Here is an 18,083-nt window from a genome sequence, read left to right as displayed (position 1 = left end):
ACGCGGGCCTCTCACTGCTGTGGCCTCTCCCGTTGCGGAGCACAGGCTCTGGACGCGCAGGCTCAGCGGCCATGGCTCATGGGCCCAGCAGCTCCGCGGCACGTGGGATCTTCCCAGACCGGGGCACGAACCCGTGTCCCCTGCATTGGCAGGCAGACTCTCAACCACTGCACCACCAGGGAAGCCCAATACCACATTAATTTTACCACATTCTTTTTCTATTACTTTCCTAGCTTTGTAGGAAGGTAATAGAAAAAGAAAATTAGCACACCCAAATATGTTCCCTTTTTCAAGATAAGCATGTTTTAACACTTAAATTCCTTCCTTCATTGTCTTACCATTTTTAAAAGCCAAACAATCAAGAAAGCAGTAAATATTAAATATTTTGAAATCTCAAAAAATATGAGGACAATATAATGGGTTTATTTTTACTACAAATAAAATAATCTTTATTTTAATACATATACCCATCATGTTAAACAATGTTAAGCAAATATAATGTTTTTATGAAGGTTTAGCTCAAGCTGATATCTTATTTGCTGAACCCACGTCTGCGAATTGATTACAAAGTAATAGACAGTTGGCCTGGCAGAGAGAGGTAATGGAGTAGCCAAGAAACTCTAAAGAAACCCTTGCTACTTCACAGTGTTTACACTTAAGTTTTTCATATGAAAATAATATAGTCATTGTAACAGTATAAAATAGATGCTATTACTAGTGATTTGGAATTGAGTTCTTCTGAAAGCAAAGAAAACATTTATATGTTGTGCTCATATTCCAATAACAATATATTTGGATTCTGATAAATATGTCAATACTATTACTTCTCAAATATGATGTATAAAATTGGACTTAATATTAACAGTAAACTTTTGCATGGTTATTATTATATTTTATGAAATATAAGCTGCACTAGATAATTAGTTTAAAATCATTCAACAACACAAATATTCTTCTAAATATGACACATAATAGACCTCATTTAGCAAAGATTACAGTGCAGCTAGATCATTATTTCTGACATTCAGCAGTCAACCTCCAACATCATTGCTGAAGATCCTTTTCACAGTAGCTAAACACTTGAAAATAACAATTGTGCTATCAGAGCATTCATGAATAACACATGAAGCTGGAATTTACATTTTTTATTAGTAAAACTGCCTGTTTTCTTCTAAAGAATGTTGTTTTTACTTGGGTAAATAATATAAAGTCATGGCTTTTATATGATTCCTGTACAATTGGAAAGTTTCAGTAATTTACTCCTTAGACGGTGGATCTGAAATTTTAAAGGTCCAGTTTACCATCTGACAGCACCCTCCCTTCTCCAAAACTAATTGTTAAAAATGAAAAGAACAAAAGGAAGGTTCCTTCTAGTCGATGTATTATATAGATATATCTGACAACATGGACTGTGCAAACAGCCCATTGAGAAATACCTGGTCTCTCTAGTCTAGCACTTTTCAACTTGGTCAATCACCAACCAGTACAAAGTATTCTTCCATGGCGCCTGCTAGTTCTGTGTGCAGTTGAAGAAGTTCATGAATATTTATAAGTACAAATGATGAACAACAACAAAAAGCCACAATACTTCAACATTAACCTGAAATTTCACAATACTTTCTAGGGCATTTGCTTGTCTGCTTACATTCTTTCAGAAACATTCACAGTGGCTTGCTTTAGTCTGCCAAAACCAAATGTCATTTCAAAGCTGTTTCCTGTTTAGTCTTTTTCTTTTTGGATGCTTTTTAATAAAAATTGATTTCCTACTCCAAAGACTACTCCCTAAGTAAAAACAATTAAACTATATTTAAATGAGGTCTTGTGTGTATATTATATATTTACAGGACTGAAAAAAATCTATCTTTCTATAGCACAGTTGCCCTTAAGTTCTGAACTACCCATTGGTGCTTATCACACCTTTGCTTGGAAGTAGTTAATGGTGTCCTTCTACTGCAAGACAGGGTTTTATTTCCCTAGTCTGTCGCATAAAACTCTTCCACTTATTTCCAGACTACTGGGGTTCAAGTCCCAGTTCTCCCATTTAGTAGGTATATGACCTGTGCAAGTAACTTAACTGTTTGTACTTCTGCTTTATTATCCGTATAGTGGAAATGAAAATCATATATAGATCATATGGCTGTTATTGGTTTTATATATATATATAGTTACATAATTGTTCTATGTTATCTTTTAAGAACACCTACAGCTAGAATTTTTTCTTATATGAATTAAACACAAAGTATAATTATATATATACATATACATATATATGTATATATAGGGGAATACGAACACATATATGCATTTTAACTATGTAGTTGGATCATTTTACCTTTTAGGAACATCGTGGCCTAAAATTTTCATCTCATTATGTTAATATTTTTCCCTGGTAACCAATATTACTGAATTTCAAAAAGATCTGAGGCTTTTTCAGTCTCCACCATCCCAAAAGGCAACCCCTTGTGGTAGCCTGATTTTAGCTCTCTCTCTTAATTGTAAGTTATTCAAGGGCAAGATCACTTCTTATTTATGTTCATACATTTTTGTCCAGAACAACAATCACACAAAATTTTTAAGTGGTCATTGAATGAATCTTACGTGGGGCCCTAATTTGCTAGTATTGAAGAGCACTTAGAATGTTCCATTGTCAAAATACATATGGCATGTAGAAAAGTAAACTTTCCACATGTAAATACATTATACATATCTTTTTCTTCTGAGATGTAGTGCAAAGTGCATTGATATAGTACAAAACCCTAGGGATCTTCAGAAAATATTCCTGAATCACCAGTAAGACTTGTTTTTAAAAAGTTGGATAAAATATGTTAGGTGGGTCATTCTTACCGGTTGGCACTTCTGAAGTTAAGAACGTTATCTCTAAGAGTAAAGGATAACTTATTTCATCATTAAGTGAATAACTGAACACAATATTAAGTGAATTTTCACTGATTTACATCACAGCAGTCACACTCAAGAGGGAAATAAATGACCTAAGACCTTCTCATTATGCAAGATTATGCAAACTAAAAAGGGAACAGAGATTACTAACATTTGTGTGAACTCAACATTTTAACATTTTTGAGAATATACAAAAAATATAAAGTAAAAAAAAGTCAGGCTAGAAAATTAATTTATCTACAATAATCTGTGCAGATGGAAATTGCATAGATAGAGAATCAATAACCACACTTTGTATAAACTTCAATGGATGGCAAATTAAAGTTCAAATGAACTGTTCCTGAACTTTTTAAATAAAATGTCAAATGAATTCTCAGTCTGTCTCTTTGTTCCTCAGCAATATGTTCAGTTTTCACAAAGGCAAACCGCTTAATAAACGCATGGCCACTTTTATAGGAAAAGAAAATATCATTTAAAACTATCTTCCATATTTGTGAAAACACATTGTGTCACCACCAATTAAGTTTTCCAGTTAAAATTACAACCTTTGATTAGTCAAAATCCCTATTATTAAAATTGGGCAGAAAGTTCAATATTCCATGTTGTCATTTTAACATTAATTATAGTCACATTTTCATACAAGAGAAATAAACAAATGTTAAAGTTATATTCACTTTCATTTTTTTCTCTTTTTAATTAACCATTCTCAACCCAATACACAGAGGAAAAAAACGATTACATAATTAGTGTTTTATTCTTTGGAGATCCCTGTGCATTTTAATTTACATGTTGATTATGTAGCCAGAAAAATCTCCCATGTTAAATTTGATTCAGCAAGGCAGAAAATGCCTTAAAATGAATAGAGGGCTGAAACTGAAAATGCATTTTGTCTAATTGTGTTAATGAACTACCCTGATGAGACTTGTATAATACAAAAGGCTCCCTGACCTTTTGATTAACTGTAAAACCGGATACTTCTCTAATATCGCAGAGTTTTACTCCATTTTCACATGTTTTTAAACCAAACACTTAAACCACTTGAATACTTTAGAAAGTAATGGAATGGGTAAAAGAGGTAGGCATTCCTGCCTCTGCTGTGAAACTACTGTTCCCTATTCATTGCAAAACATGTAATGTTGAAGCCACCAGTGCTTTTGAATTATTTCCTTTGTATCCCAGACTAAGACATTGTTGGAGGAATCCATGAGAAAAGTAAGTTATATAAACCATAACATTGTCTGTGAGGGCTATGACTTAAGTACCCAAACAAAAGAATATCTGATGATAAATTGTAATAGTATAATCCAACATGAGTGGAATTTATGTGTCACAGTTTTCAAAAAGGACACGATGGCTGGGTGTGGGAATATAACCCCCTCATGTGGGAAGTGTACTGTCTGTCCATGCAATGTATAACTTTCCCCTGATACTGAAATATCACATGTAATAATCTAGTATCTTGAAAGAATAGTGTAGCTATTCAATAACTATTTAAACTAATTCATTTGGGCCAAAGTCATTGTGGAAGACTTCATTACTAGGTGGTTTCTTAAATGTGTGTGTATTTGTGTTTGTGTGTGTCTGCGTGTGTTGAATGACATATATTTAAAGAAGCTGAGTCTTCCAGGAGGTTAGAGAAAATTTTGGCAAGAATTCAAGCCATGCTATTCCCATTACATTGGGAGGGCTTTCTCTGCCATAAATTACTGTATATGTAAGTATCTCTTACTTACATATACTAAAATTTTAATTTTAGTTAAAATTATTTGTGTAATTTTAACTAAACAAAATAACCATGGACACCAGTAAGCTGACTTCTGTGAAATGAATGATAAAGTAATCATTGCTCCAAAGTCTCAGTGTTCAAAAGAGTAATAGTTAAAATATATTTATCCATACTATAAACTAATATTAAATTGTCATTAAAATTCAAAACATCAGCAGAGGAGGGAAATATTTTGAGGTAATATTTGATGTAATTTTTATGCTGAGAAAAATACTATCCAAGTGTCATTACAAGTTTGGGAAACCAAAATATATTCATATATTTAACTACTAGAAAAGAAAGTCAAAATTACAACAGTAATCTTTGATTTATTGGATTGCAAAGTGATTTTTAAATCTTTTTCTGTACATTCTATATTTTCTGAAGTTTCTATAATGTATCTTTATTTTATTACATTTATTTAAATATATATTTTAAAATCAATACATCTCCTTGATAAAATAATCATCAAATATAGAGTGAATTTTTAACAAAAACTTTAGGTTAGTTCTAAAATTAATTTTATAAGTTTTAATAATCTATTATTTGGTCTATTTCCTATGTCTATAAATGTTGAGCAGTAATCATTAAGAACTTTGTAAACTGAATATTACAATGTTGCTTCATTTCTTACAGTTCTTTGTTCTATCTACTTCCAATTCTAAGTATCTGTCAAGTATGCATTTACATACACATAGCAAGTAGTTAGGACAGAAATTGAGTTTCTGTCTAAAAAGTATAATATTTACAAAACAGATCACCTGTGCATTCTGTTCAGTAACTGAAATTTCTCTTCCATACTGTTTGTGAAGATTTATTCAAAAGTTTTTTTTTATTGAATAATATCTACATTGCTTTTACTAAGTAAATATTGTTACTGCAGAACCAATTACTATATGTTTGGGTACATATTGTTTCTTATTGTTCTAATTTTACAATTCCTGTGCTACTCAAGTACATTTTTATTGTATGAATTAATTCTTTCATTCCTCAAATAGTTATTGAGCACCTACTATGTGACAAATGCTGTCTCAATTCCCTAATATTTTGAAATCAATGTTACAGTTTGCTTCATATTCAGACTATACAAATTCTTTTACTTCTGTTTTACCAAAAATTTTAATTGCCTCTTTATCATTATTAGAAGAAATTACGTGTGCTTGCTTCCCCACTTTTTTAATACCTTATAATTTATTCTCATTATATCTTGATACTTTAATCAGACAAAAATTTATAATACCATGACAGTAACTGTCTTGTCCATTGTTTTAATCACTACTGCTCACCTAACACAGAATCTGGTGTATTTTAGGTCCTCAACAAATACTTTTATAATGGGTAAATAGGAAAAAGCAATAATATGGTTATTATTTTTCCCTTTTTCATCTTTCCATACCCTCAAAATTGGGGGTATAGAGACCTAGTATCTCATAAACTTTTTGGTTTTATAATCCAAAAATTATTGTTTCCAGCTAGAAACCAATTGAATTTGTTCCAGAAAGAGGCTAAAACAGATATACATTTATTTTTTCAGTTATATATCAGACTTTGATTTACTGTAAAAATAAATCTTTGCATTCAACCTTTGCATGGTTTTAACCTGAGTGAGGTAAATTTAGATCCAGATGTTAAAAAAAAAAAGAAGAATATTATGATACTGGGAAATATCATCCTATTTAAAATTTTAGTTATTTCACTTGGTTCCATGTTTTACCTGTAAGGTTTGTTTTTGTACCTATTAAATGGCCTCTTTCCCTTGTCAATTAAACAAGATTTGAATTCCGTGGCATTGCCAGCAATATTCCCATGGAGAATGAAATACTTTCTTGGTGGACCCCTGGGAATCTTCTTGATGTGAAAGAAATAAGTTCCAAAACCCACAAAATTATGGAGATATATTGTACAAGGGCATTTCTGCCAAGATGTTTAAATGGTCACAATATAAAGATGTAAATCACTAATAGGAAATCTCAGCATTGTCTTCTACATATTTATCTATGAGACCCTGTATTTATAAGTGGTCAAAAACCACTTCCCACATTTGCATGACCCCCTACTTGCCATACCTCTTACCCCCGTGTTGAACTGCACCCTTAATATCACATAGTTTTTTCCTATCTTCAAACTTCCACTCTTTCATTCTGCAACAAAACATTGACTCCTCAGTGCTCCTTGAATATACTTCCTGAGAATGAATATATCTTAATCCCTTCCTTCTCACCTCAAGCCAGAAATATTAAAGATACTGTGTAGTCAGTTTAACATGAGAATAAGATGTAAATATTGAGATATGATGTAGTAGTAAAATCAACAGTCCCTAGTAATCAAATGACTGCTGGGGGCATTAAAAATAATCTAGCTGATATATAATTGGATTTCATTGATTTAGCTTTCACTGAATAGAAAGTGAGTCTGTGCATTTGTAGTTATTTTACTCATTTGACTTAGAATTCCATAACAATTCTCTTTGGAGTACATATTTTGGATAGTTTTGACAAATTTAAGTTTCACATTTTTTTTTAAAAACCAGGAATAGAACCCATGACCAATGCAGTGCTGCAGTGGAAGCATGGAGTCTTAACCTCTGGACCACCAGAGAAGTCCCCAAGTTTCCCAGTTCTTAGGTCTGTCATCCCTTGATTTTTTCTCCTACTTATAGATTTAGCTAAGAATTCATAGTATCAGTATTTGTACCAAGGTATCTACCTGTTCACCTGAATAATAGTAACACTAAATGGAAACAAAATTTCATGGTCTTTGGAATGTGATACCCTTAATAATACTACTGATGGACTTCCTCCAGCCCTACTCTTCCTTCTGCTTCCTCAACCAAGGTGAAAATCTAATACATTTTGTTTCTGTTATACAATTAATTTTATTACTTGCTTCTGTAAAAACAATTTACTTAGGATGAACTTTGAGAGAGAGAGCTCAAGCAATGCAGTACCCAGGAAAGAAAGAAAAAGTGTTCCCCATGAATATACTAGCAGCAAACACTTTCTCTGAAACAGATTAAGGATGTCAAGCAGAGGTTAGATGCATTATTATCTTAATTTTGTAATTAGAACAATTAAATACGTTTCCCCAAAGCCAATAATCATTAAAACTGGGACTTGAATTCAGGGTTGTCTTTAAACTCTGTGTATTTTCCAATATTTTATGACTTACCATTAAACTAAGGAACACCTTAAAGATAACCACTTTTCAGCAGGCTGAAGCAGGCATGCAACTTCCAGCACATCATTTTTAAAAGTGTCCTGTTAACAACGTGTTTGAGCATTTAACAGCTATCTGTTACTCATCAGTTTTAATAAATTGGGATTCTCTGTGCCTAGGTGTCTTTTAACTTGTAGGGAAATTGTATTCCTCAATGGTTCATTCCTAGCCAAAAGTTGATACCAATTAAACAAGTAACCACTGCCTGCCAAACATTCTATGTGCCCCAAACCTTTATCTATCCAGGTATGAAGAATCCATTACAACTAGACATTATTATACATAACTTGGTGTTTTATTTCTTAATGCTAACAGAAATGGCAATTTCTGTGAAATATAAAGGAATAAAATTTTATATAACATTCTAAATAGCATGTATATATTCATGATTTTCAGCATCACTCAACATCAGGGACAGGCATTGTACTCAAGATAGCAATCAGAGTAAATGAAAGGATATGAGAATCAGAAAAAATGCCAAAAAGATGACTAAAAGAAAACTTATTTGCTTTTGAGAAAAAGGAAAAATACTGTGTATAAAAGAACACATCTACGTATTACACACAGGGAATTTTATGTGAGTAATATATGTTTGAAGCTGTTTACAGAGGTAAAATTAAAGAGCTATTTGGGAAGGCAGGCTCCATTTTATGTCAGGTATGCTAGCGCCTACCTCATAGACTTGTAAAATTAAAAGAGAGTGCATAGAAAGCACTTATCACACTGCCTGGCTCATATTAAGCAGTCAATAAATGCCAGCTCTTATGATTTTTTATTGTGATCATTATTCTGGAAGCCCAGGATGAACACATTGGAGGTATATTCGTTAATGAATTAATGAAACAAATACAGAAATGTTTATATCCTCAAAATTTGTATTGAATATGCATGCATAGTTATCTAGACTATTCAGTTCAGAATGTTCACTGGGGGACTGAGGTTATTTGGTTTGGCTATCATACATTGAGATAATTAGTTGGATAATTGACAAATGTCTCTAATTCTTCTATACCAGCCAGCAGTCTGGAATATATTTGTAATAGTTAAATCAGTGGCTATCCTTTCTATGATACTGATAATTAAAAAAAAACAAACAGGTATATATGGTTTCCTAAAAATCAATTAGAGACTTCATAATGTTTTTTATTAGAAAGGAAATAGAAATAGTGTAAATGTGATCATGCATTATAATTGTTAGTTCTATAGAATGGTATAATGAATGTCTCGGAATGGTTAAGCATATATTGATTTCGTACATACATGGAGGTCAGAAGCTTCAAACTGTGTATATCCTGAAAATCCGAGGACATGGTGAAGAGGTGTCACTCTTTTGGTGATGATTTTTGAATGTATTGCTGATGAGAACAGCATGGCAGTATGGTCATTTTGATCACATAGTTATTTTTCTCAGTGAAAATTATACAATTACCATTAAGGCTTATACATTAGTCTTTCATGAAATTAATTAGGTTATATCAGCTCCTCAGGAACTAGTGATTTTTAATGAATTGGTGTTTGCTCTCCAGTAGCTGGGAAGCTGAGATATAGATTCAGAGTCAACTACCTCATTATTGCCCATTCCCTACTACCCACTTGGAAAACCGTGGGAGACTAAGCCTCTTACTGCTGTCTATGTGTGACTCCCTTCATGAAGGCTGTAGGCCTGCCAATCACAAAGAAAGTAGAACTGAGTGGGAGCATCCTAGGTCAGCAGCAGGTTTGGAATATTTTATTTTTGCAGTTATTATGGAGAGAACATGTTGGGCAATTGACCAGCTCCCTGCAGAAAAGATGGTGTTCACCCTATGAAGAAAACCACGGAGGCAAAAGAGCCTGTAGCCAAGTAAATTGCCTGCAAAGTGGCTCCAGCCATTTGAGGCTGGAGCATAACATTCCTGGGAAAAGAACAGGAGCTTTTTGCCTGGTAAGCTACTTAAATGTTACAGGATCAGAGAACTTTTTTTTTTTTTTTCCTAAGCCAGTGTAGTTTTTAATGCATCTTGTACATTATTCATCCCTTTTTGTTCTTCCTATGTATTTAGTAAAATTCCTTTTGAAAAATGTAAGCTTGCTTCTGATGTGTTATGGGGGAAAAAAAGAAAAATAACATTTTTTTCACAAAGAAACTCATATTCTGATAATTTTAAGGGAGAGTCATGTAACTCAGGTGCCAAGAGAGTATCATGACAGAAGTATTGTATGTAAATGAACTTCAATAAGGTGTCACTTAAGGGGAGAGAGTTAGGAGTTAGTGACTATTATTAGTTCAGCTCTTTCCATCAATGAAGAAATTAGAGGAACTGACTTTGGTCTGATCAAAAGAGATTTGTGCAATTGCTAGATAGTTTGCCTCTCTACAAGAGTTTAACTACAGCGGTTTATGTGCGGTGTGTGTGTAACATGCAACTGTGCATCCATGTTTATATCAATAATTTTCAGAAATTGTGAGTATATCCCAGTATATGACAACTTGGGGACCAAAATACTGGGTTCAAATGCTAGTACTACTTCTCTGGGCTACAGTTTTCATCAGTAAAATGAGAATAATAACAGAATATAACTAACAAATTTGGTAAGAATATTCAAGAATTTATTTCTTAAGATCTTATAAGAGGGTTTGGCATAACTGAACAAGAGCTATTAGCTATTATTATTATTTCTTGTGAATCTACTTAGTTACCTAGGAGTTTTATTTAATTGTTAAATTTAAGCAATTTTTTAATTAATATAAACCTGAAAAATACCAGGATGTTATATAAATCCATGTCCTAAAGGTGAACATTATTTTCATGTAAATATAGAATTATCAGTTTCAGTAACTTCAGAAAAGGAAATGCAAACTAATCCTAAAATTGACAACAAGTATAAAACCAGGAAAACAAGAGGTGTGGGTGGCAGGGGGCAAGGAGAGACTGAAAGAGTTTTAAGGTATAAGATAAAAAACTTAGTGAAGAATTGTGGGACCAAGAATTGAGAAGAAATACCAAAATTTTGAGCTTCACATTTGAAGTAACTTAATTTTCCTCCCTCTGCTAATCTAGAAGTAGAAGGAGAGATGGTAAGCAGAGTTGTTGCTATTTCTACAGGGTTAGGAGAATAAAACTTTAAGCCTGATATCTTTCAAGGAGAGGGGAGGGCTGACTAACCCCCCTACACACAGTTTGGAAGAGGATTATAAGGGGATTACCACAGCAATAAGGGTGAACAAGCAAGCAACAGCCCAACACTCTTAGGGAAAGAAGCCCATCTTCAACTCATTTCAGTGGTTGAAAATGAACTGAGTTTTCTGGGGACATCTATCCCATCTAGAAGACCAAATTGTAAATTCTCCCTGAAGAATATAACATTATCCAAACCATCACATTATCCTTACATTTTTCTTCAAACATAATTTCCAATCTCCAATACAAAAAAAGAACCAGACACGCAATAATACAAGACTCTGTTATTGAAAACCCAGGGACACAAATGACAACTAGAACAAATCCATAACAGTGTCAGAAATTGGAGTTATCAGAAATGGATTTTTAACAAACGATGCTTAATATTTTTAAGGAAATAAAATGAATGTTTGAAATTTTCAACAGAAAAGTGGAATATTGAAAAAGTGGAAATTGTAGAACTAGGAAATTAATGATTGGGTTTCAAAACAGATTATACACATCTGAAGAGAGAACCATTGAATTGAAACATAGGTCAGAAGAAAATGTCTACAATGTAGCATGGAATGAAAAAAAAACTTCACAGAGAAACAAAAGAGAGAATAAGAAAACTAAAGAATAGAGTGAGAAGTTCTAGTATACTTACAATTGAAAATTTAGAATGAGAGGAGAGGAAGAATCAGGCAAAAGCAATATTTAAAGAGATAGTGAATATTCCAAAATTAACCTAGATATTAAGATTCTTATTGAGGAAACTATCAACCAGAATAAAACAAATACATAAGAAAACAACAGAAAAGCACAACTAGACATATAATATAAGACTGATTTTTTGAAAAACCCAAAAGAAAGAATATTTAAAACAGCCAGGTGAAAAAGACATTATTTTCAAATGAACAAAAATTAAGGTAAAAACAGGATCTTTCAATAGAAATGATGAAAACTAAGAGGTTTCACCTTCTGATAAAACTAATTGCCAGCATATAATTCTGTACAATTCTGTATAATTCTGTAATTCAAAAATGAATGTTAAATAAATACATTTTAAAACAAATCAAGAGGGAACCTTCAAGATGGTAAAAGATTAAGATGTGGAGATCACATTCCTCCCCACAAATACATCTACATGTGGAACAACTCCTACAGAACACATACTGAATGCTAGAAGAAGACCTTAGACTTCCTAAAAGGCAAGAAACTCCTCACATACCTGGGTAGGGCAAAAGAAAAAACAGAGACAAAAGAATAGGGACAGGACCTGCACCTCTGGGAGAGAGCTGTGAAGGAGGAAAAGTTCACACACACTAGGAAACCCCTTCACTCACGAGGACAGGGAGTGGGCCAGGGGAAAGCTTCAGAGCCACAGAGGAGAGCACAGCAACAGCAGCACAGAGGGCAAAGCAGAGAGATTCCTGCACAGAGGATAGATGTTGACCAACACTCACCAGACTGAGAGTCTTGTCTGCTCACCCACGAGGTTGGGTGGGGACTGGGAGCTGAGGCTTGGGCTTTGGAGGTCAGATCCCACGGAGAGGACTGGGGTTGGCTGTGTGAACACAGCCTGAAGGGGGATAGTGTGCCAAAGATAGACAGGAAGGAGTCTGGGAAAATGTCTGGAACTGCCTAAGATGCAAGAGACCATTGTTTCAAGGTGTGCAAGGAGAGGGGATTCCTTCCCCATCTGCCCACAGAAGGCAGAGCAGTGGTTAAATGAGCTCCAGAGATGGGCGCAAGCCATCATGGACACCAGAGATGGACATGAAACACTAAAGCTGATGCTGCAGCCACCACTAAGCCTCTGTGCAAGCACAGGTCACTGTCCACACCTCTCCTCCTGGGAGCCTGTGCAGCCTGCCACTGCAAGGGTCCAATGATCCAGGGACAACTTCCCCAGGAGAACACATGGCACACGTCAGGCTGTTGCAACGTCATGCTGACATCTGCTGCTGCACGCTCACCCCGCATTCCGTACCCCTCCCTCCCCCCGGGCCTGAGTGATCCCTCCAATCAGCTGCCTCTTTAACCCACTCCTGTCTGGGTGAAGAACAGATGCCAGAGGGTGACCTACATGCAGAGTCTGGGCCAAATCCAAAGCTGAACCCAGGAGCTCTGTGAACAAAGAAGAGAAAGGGAAATCTCTCCCAGCAGCCTCAGGAACAGTGGATTAAACCTCCGCAATCAACTTGATGTATGCTGCATCTATGGACTACCTGAATAGACAACAAATCAACCCAAAATTGAGGCAGTGGACTTTGGGAGCAACGGTAGACTTAGGGTTTGCTTTCTGCATCTAATTTGTTTCTGATTTTATGTTTGTCTTAGTTTAGTATTTAGACATTATTATCATTGGTAAATTTGTTTATTGACTTGGTTGCTCTCTTCCTTTAAAAAAAATATATATATACATATTTCCTCCTTATCTCTATTTGTGAGTGTGTATGTATATGCTTCTTTGAGTGATTTTGTCTGTATAGGTTTGCTTTTACCAATTGTCCTAGGGTTCTATCTGTCCTTTATTTTGTTTTTTATTTTTTTCAGTATACTTTCTAGTGCTTGTTATCATTGGATTTGTTTATTGCTTTGGTTGCTCTCTTCTTTCTTTTTTTTTAAAAATTACATTTCTTTTTCTTTTAATATGTTTTTAATGTTTTTAATAACTTTTATTTTATTTTTTTAATTTTTCTCTTTTTTTCTCTCCCTTTTCTTCTGAACCATGTGGCTCACAGGGACTTGGTGCTCCAGCCAGGTGTCAGGTCTGAGCTTCTGAGGTGAGAGAGCCGAGGTCAGGACATTAGTCCACCATAGACCTCCCATCCCCACATAATATCAATCAGCAAGAGGTCTCCCAGAGATCTCCATCTCAATACTGAGACCCAGCTCCACTCAACGATCATCAAGCTCCAGTGCTGGACACCCCATGCCAAACATCTAGCAAGACAGTAACACAACCCCACCCATTAGCAGAGAGGTGGTCTGAAATCATAATTTCACGGTCACACCAAAGAACAGTAGCAGATGCTGTCCTGCCCACCAGAAAGGCAAGATCTAGCCTCATCCACCAGAACACAGGCACCAGTCCCCTCCACCAGGAAACCTACACAACCCACTGAACCAACCTTAGCCACTGGAGGCAGACACCAAAAACAGTGGGAACTACGATCCTGCAGACTGTGAAAAGGAGACCCCAAACACAGTAAGTTAAGCAAAATGAGAAGACAGAGAAACACACAGCAGATGAAGGAGCAGGGTAAAACCCACCAGACAAAACAAATGAAGAGGAAAGAGGAAATCTACCTGAAAAAGAGTTCAGAGTAATGAGAGTAAAGATATCCAAAATCTTGGAAATAGAATGGAGAAAATACAAGAAACGTTTAACAAGGACCTAGAAGAACTAAAGAGTAAACAAACAATGATGAACAGCAAAATAAATGATGTTAAAAATTCTCTAGAAGGAATCAATAGCAGAATAACTGAGGCAGAAGAACAGATAGGTGACCTGGGAATAAAATAGTGGAAATGACTACCACAAAGCAGAATAAAGAAAAAAGAATGAAAAGAATTGAGGACAGTATCAGAGACCTCTAGGACAATATTAAGTGCACCAATATTCAAATTATAGGGGTCCCAGAAGAAGAGAAAAAGAAAGGGACTGAGAAAATATTTGAAGAGATTATAGTTGAAAACTTCCCAAATAAAGGAAAATAAATAGTCAATCAAGTACAGGAAGTGTAGAGACTTCCATACAGGATGAATCCAAGGAGAAACACACCAAGACACACATTAATGAAACTATCAAAATTAAATACAAAGAAAAAAATTTAAAAACAACAAGCAAAAACAAACAAACAAATAACATACAAGGGAGTCCCCATAAGATTAACAGCTGATTTCTCAGCAGAAACTCTGAAAGCCAGAAGGGAGTGGCAGGACATATTTAAAGTGATGAGAAGGAAAAAGCCTACAACCAAGATTACTTTACCCAGCAAGGATCTCATACAGATTTGACGGAGAAATTAAAACATTTACAGACAAGCAAAAGCTAAGAGATTTGGCACCACAAAACCAGCTTTATAACAAATGCTAAAGGAACTTCTCTAGGCAGGAAACACAAGAGATGGAAAAACCTACAATAAAACACCCAAAATAATTAAGAAAATGGTAATAACTACATACATATCAAAAATTACCTTAAATGTAAATGGACTAAATGCTCCAACCAAACAACATAGACTGGCTGAATGGATATAAAAACAAGACCCATATATATGCTGTCTACAAGAGACCCACTTCAGACCTAGGGACACAGACAGACTGAAAGTGAAGGGATGGAAAAATATATTCCATTCAAATGGAAATCAAAAAAAGCTAGAGTAGCAATTTTCATATCACACAAAATAGAATTTTAAATAAAGACTATTACAAGAGACAAGGAAGGACCCTACATAATGATCAAGGGATCAATCCAAGAAGAAGATATAACAATTGTAAATATTTATGCACCAAACATAGGAGCACCTCAATACATAAGGCAAATGCTAACAGCCATAAAAGGGGAAATGGACAGTGACACAATCATAATAGAGGACTTTAACACCCCATTTTCATCAATGGACAGATCATCCAAAATGAAAATAAATAAGGAAACAAGCTTTAAATGATACATTAAACAAGATGGACTTAATTGATATTTATAAGACCTTCCATATAAAAACAGCAGATTACACTTTCTTCTCAAAGTGTTCAGGGAATATCCTCCAGGATAGATCATATCTTGGGTCACCAATCAAGCCTTGGTAAATTTATGAAAGTTGAAATCATATCAAGTACCTTTTCCGACCACAAGGCTATGAGACTAGATATCAATTACAGGAAAAAAAATGTAAAAAAAAAAAAACAAAACACATGGAGGCTAAACAATACACTACTAAATAACCAAGAGCTCACTGAATAAATCAAAGAGGAAATCAAAAAATACTTAGAAATAAATGACAATGAAAATACAACTACCCAAAACCTATGGGATGCAGCAAAAGCAGTTCTAAGAAGGAAGTTTATAGCAATACAATCCTACCTTAAGAAACAAGAAACATCTCAAATAAACAACCTAACTTTACACCTAAAGCAATTAGAGGAAGAAGAAGAAAAAAAAGGAAAAAAATAACCCCAAAGTTATCAGAAGGAAAGAAATGATGAAGATCAGATCAGAAATAAATGAAAAAGAAATGAAAAAATAGAGCAAAGATCAATAAAACTAAATGCTGGTCCTTTGAGAAGATAAACAAAATTGATAAAACATTAGACAGGCTCATCAAGAAAAAAAGGGAGAAGACAAATCAATAGGATAAGAAATGAAAAAGGAAAAGTAAAACCTGACATTGCAGAGATACAAAGGATCATGAGAGATCACTACAAGCAACTATCTGCCAATAAGATGGACAACCTGGAAGAAATAGACAAATTCTTAGAAAAGCACAACCTTCCAAGACTGAATCAGGAAGAAACAGAAAATATAAACAGACCAATCACAAGCACTGGAAATGAAACCGTGACTAAAAATCTTCCAACAAACAAAAGTCCAAGACCACATGACTTCACAGGTGAATTCTATCAAATATTTAGAGAAGAGCTAACACCTATCATTCTGAAACTCTTCCAAAATATAACAAAGGGAAGAACACTCCAAAACTCATTTGACGAGGCCACCATCACCCTGATACCAAAACCAAACAATGATGTCACAAAAAAAGAAAACTACAGGCCAATATCATTGATGAACATAGAAGTAAAATTCCTCAACAAAAAACTAGCAAACAGAATCCAACAGCACATTAAAAGGATCATACACCCTGATCAAGTGGGGTTTCTCCCAGCAATGCAAGAATACTTCAATATATGCAAATCAATTGATGTGATAAATCATATTAACAAATTGAAGGAAAAAAAACTTATGATCATCTCAATATATACAGAAAAAAGCTTTCAACAAAATTCAACACCCATTTATGATAAAAAAAACCCTGCAGAAAGTAGGCATAGAGGGAACTTACATCAACATAATAAAGGCCATATATGACAAACCCATAGCCCACATCATTCTCAATGGTGAAATACTGAAACCATTTCCACTAATATCAGGAGTAAGACAAGGTTGCCCATTCTCACCCCTATTATTCAACACAGTTTTGAAAGTTTTAACCACAGCAATTAGAGAAGAAAAAGAAATAAAAAGAATCCAAATTGGAAAAGAAGACATAAAATTGTCACTGTTTGCAGATGATATGATACTGTACATAGAGAATCCTAAAGATGCTACCAGAAAACTACAAAGGCTAATCAATGAACTTGGTAAAGTAGCAGGATACAAAATTAATACACAGAAATCTCTTGCAACCTATACACTAACAATGAAAAATCTGAAAGAGAAATTAAGGAAACACTCGTATTTACCACTACAACAAAAAGAATAAAATACCTAGGAATAAACCTACCTAAGGAGACAAAAGACCTGTATCTGGATGCAGATAACTATAAGACACTGATGAAAGAAATTAAAGATGTTACAAACAGATGGAGAGATATACCACATTGTGGAAATGAGTATACTACCAAAGGCAATCTACAGATTCAATGCAATCTCTATGAAATTTCCAATGGCATTTTTCACAGAACTAGAACAAAAAATTTCACAATTTGTATGGAAACACCAAAGATCCCAAATAGCCAAAGCAATCTTGAGAAAGAAAAATGGAACTGGGGGAATCGGGCTCCCTGACTTCAGACTGTACTACCAAGCTTCAGTAATCAAGACAGTATGGTACTGGTGCAAAAACAGAAATATACATCAATGGAACAGGATAGAAAGCCCAGAGATAAACCCACATATATATGGTCACATTATCTTTGATAAAGGAGGCAAGAATATACAATAGAGAAAAGGCAGCCTCTTCAGTAAGTGGTGCTGTGAAAACTGGACAGCTTGGGAAACCTGGACCGCTACATTAAAAGAATGAAATTAGAACACTTCATAACACCATACACAAAAA

General features: G+C 34.5%; 1 long non-coding RNA gene across 3 annotated transcripts in view; it reads left to right on the top strand.

The window, feature by feature from the left end:
* LOC132597348 (uncharacterized) overlaps positions 1–18,083 on the top strand; it is a 198,640-nt gene that overhangs the window by 134,473 nt on the left and 46,084 nt on the right. The window contains exon 4 of one of the 3 annotated variants that reach the window (XR_011377480.1): positions 13,767–16,227. The exons of the other annotated variants lie outside the window; for them this stretch is intronic. This is a non-coding gene — a long non-coding RNA (uncharacterized lncRNA). Of the gene's footprint in view, positions 1–13,766; positions 16,228–18,083 lie in introns of those variants that run through there. 3 annotated transcript variants of the gene reach the window in all.

Source organism: Globicephala melas, chromosome 5, assembly GCF_963455315.2.
Source record: "Globicephala melas chromosome 5, mGloMel1.2, whole genome shotgun sequence".
Classification (NCBI taxonomy): domain Eukaryota; kingdom Metazoa; phylum Chordata; class Mammalia; order Artiodactyla; family Delphinidae; genus Globicephala; species Globicephala melas.
The sequence above is the reverse complement of the archived record's forward strand: the minus strand, read 5'-3'. Positions and strand labels throughout refer to the sequence as shown.